The sequence below is a fragment of the Procambarus clarkii genome, chromosome 39, assembly GCF_040958095.1.
Source record: "Procambarus clarkii isolate CNS0578487 chromosome 39, FALCON_Pclarkii_2.0, whole genome shotgun sequence".
Lineage (NCBI taxonomy): Eukaryota > Metazoa > Arthropoda > Malacostraca > Decapoda > Cambaridae > Procambarus > Procambarus clarkii.
Genome location: NC_091188.1, coordinates 40420143 through 40423495, shown reverse-complemented (window position 1 = coordinate 40423495; position 3353 = coordinate 40420143).

Sequence of the window (3353 nt, the reverse complement as noted above, 5' to 3'; positions counted from 1 at the left end):
TGCTACTTGCCCAGCTCCTGTGCCAGGTAAGTCCACTACGGGATCACCATAGCCCGTGCTACTTGCCCCGCTCCTGTGCCAGGTAAGTCCACTACGGGATCACCATAGCCCGTGCTACTTGCCCCGCTCCTGTGCCAGGTAAGTCCACTACGGGATCACCATAGCCCGTGCTACTTGCCCCGCTCCTGTGCCAGGTAAGTCCACTACGGGCTCACCATAGTCCGTGCTACTTGCCCCGCTCCTGTGCCAGGTAAGTCCACTACGGGCTCACCATAGCCCGTGCTACTTGCCCCGCTCCTGTGCCGGGTAAGTCCACTACGGGCTCACCATAGTCCGTGCTACTTGCCCAGCTCCTGTGCCAGGTAAGTCCACTACGGGCTCACCATAGCCCGTGCTACTTGCCTCGCTCCTGTGCCAGGTAAGTCCACTACGGGCTCACCATAGCCCGTGCTACTTGCCCCGCTCCTGTGCCAGGTAAGTCCACTACGGGATCACCATAGCCCGTGCTACTTGCCCAGCTCCTGTGCCAGGTAAGTCCACTACGGGCTCACCATAGCCCGTGCTACTTGCCCAGCTCCTGTGCCAGGTAAGTCCACTACGGGCTCACCATAGCCCGTGCTACTTGCCCCGCTCCTGTGCCGGGTAAGTCCACTACGGGCTCACCATAGTCCGTGCTACTTGCCCAGCTCCTGTGCCAGGTAAGTCCACTACGGGCTCACCATAGCCCGTGCTACTTGCCTCGCTCCTGTGCCAGGTAAGTCCACTACGGGCTCACCATAGCCCGTGCTACTTGCCCCGCTCCTGTGCCAGGTAAGTCCACTACGGGATCACCATAGCCCGTGCTACTTGCCCAGCTCCTGTGCCAGGTAAGTCCACTACGGGCTCACCATAGCCCGTGCTACTTGCCCAGCTCCTGTGCCAGGTAAGTCCACTACGGGCTCACCATAGCCCGTGCTACTTGCCTCGCTCCTGTGCCAGGTAAGTCCACTACGGGCTCACCATAGCCCGTGCTACTTGCCCCGCTCCTGTGCCAGGTAAGTCCACTACGGGCTCACCATAGCCCGTGCTACTTGCCTCGCTCCTGTGCCAGGTAAGTCCACTACGGGCTCACCATAGCCCGTGCTACTTGCCCCGCTCCTGTGCCAGGTAAGTCCACTACGGGCTCACCATAGCCCGTGCTACTTGCACCGCTCCTGTGCCAGGTAAGTCCACTACGGGATCACCATAGTCCGTGCTACTTGCCCCGCTCCTGTGCCGGGTAAGTCCACTACGGGCTCACCATAGCCCGTGCTACTTGCCCCGCTCCTGTGCCAGGTAAGTCCACTACGGGCTCACCATAGCCCGTGCTACTTGCCCCGCTCCTGTGCCAGGTAAGTCCACTACGGGCTCACCATAGCCCGTGCTACTTGCCCCGCTCCTGTGCCAGGTAAGTCCACTACGGGATCACCATAGCCCGTGCTACTTGCCCCGCTCCTGTGCCAGGTAAGTCCACTACGGGCTCACCATAGCCCGTGCTACTTGCCCCGCTCCTGTGCCAGGTAAGTCCACTACGGGCTCACCATAGCCCGTGCTACTTGCAACTCTTGTTCCACGTAGCTGAATCTAAAACAACAACAACAACAACACATGAAAGTGCTCCCTCGTTAAGACATGAGGATAAAGAGCGGTGTGAGCGCCAGACTAGCCCTTGTGGTCTCATGCCACAAGGGACATTTTCGTTTCCAATAATTCTCTGGTTGTTATCACTGAGTGTTCACTCAATTTCGGTGCGCGCGGCTGGCTATCATTCTTCAGGAGCCAGATTCACGAAGCTGTTAGGCAAGCACTTACGAACCTGGGGCCAGATTCACGAAGCAGTTACGCAAGTACTTACGAACGTGTACATCTTTCCTCAACCTTTGACGGCTTTGGTTACATTTATTAAACAGTTTACAAGTATGAAAATTTGCCAATCAACTGTTGTTATTGTTATAAACAGCCTCCTGGTGCTTCGGAGCTCATTAACTGTTTAATAATTGTAAACAAAGCCGGCAAAGATTGAGAAAAGATGTACAGGTTCGTAAGTGCTTGCGTAACTGCTTCGTGAATTTGGCCCCAGGTTCGTAAGTGCTTGCGTAACTGCTTCGTGAATCTGGCCCCAGCTTCTTACTGTGGAAACCTGGTAAGAAATGAGAAATAAATATTCTGTGTTGCAATCTTTGAGAAACGTCGTGGGCGAGTGGGAGTGTGTATATATATATATATATATATACACACTCTATATATATATATATACATATATATATATATACATATATATATATATGTATATATATATATATATATATACATATATATATATATATACATATATATATATATATATATATATATATATATATATATATATACACACACAACAATCTCAGCGTCCAGGGAAGAGAGAGAGAGAGAGAAATTGAGAAAGAGTGAGATATCTAAATATACAACATACGCCAGTGTATATATATCCTGGTATAACGATATCCTGCCACAAAATACAGTGGTAAGCAATACTCGCTGCAAACCTTGCTGGAGATCTGTGTCACGATACTCTGAATATCTCCAGTGAAAAATGATATTTCTATCTCTGTCTCTGTCTGAGTGTCTGTCTGTCTGTGTGTCTGTCTGTCTGTCTGTGTGTCTGTCTGTCTGTGTGATGAAGGTGACACAACATTTATCTTAGAACAATGAGGCGGCAGTAAGGTCTTGGGTCATGGAGGAGCAATATACAAGACGCACAAGACTGGGGAAGCCATTATGGTGATTGTTGCGGTCACTCACTGGCTGGGGGAGAGAGAGAGAGAGAGAGAGAGAGAGAGAGAGAGAGAGAGAGAGAGAGAGAGAGAGAGAGAGAGAGAGAGAGAGAGAGAGAGAGAGAGAGTGAGAGAGAGAGAGAGAGAGAGAGAGAGAGAGAGAGAGAGAGAGAGAGAGAGAGAGTGAGAGAGAGAGAGAGAGAGAGAGAGAGAGAGAGAGAGAGAGAGAGAGAGAGAGAGAGAGAGAGAGAGAGAGTGAGAGAGAGCGAGAGAGAGAGAGAGAGTGAGAGAGAGAGAGAGAGAGAGAGAGAGAGAGAGAGAGAGAGAGAGAGAGAGAGAGAGAGAGAGAGAGAGAGAGAGAGAGAGAGAGAGAGAGACAGAGAGAGAGAGCGAGAGAGAGAGAGAGAGAGAGAGAGAGAGAGAGAGAGAGAGAGAGAGAGAGAGAGAGAGAGAGAGAGAGAGAGAGAGAGAGAGAGAGAGAGAGAGCGACTCTAAACTTGCGTCAGTGATACACTTCCCAAAGTTGCATTTCGGCCGCTCCAAGCAACAGCCTGGTGGACCAAACTCTCACAAGTCAGT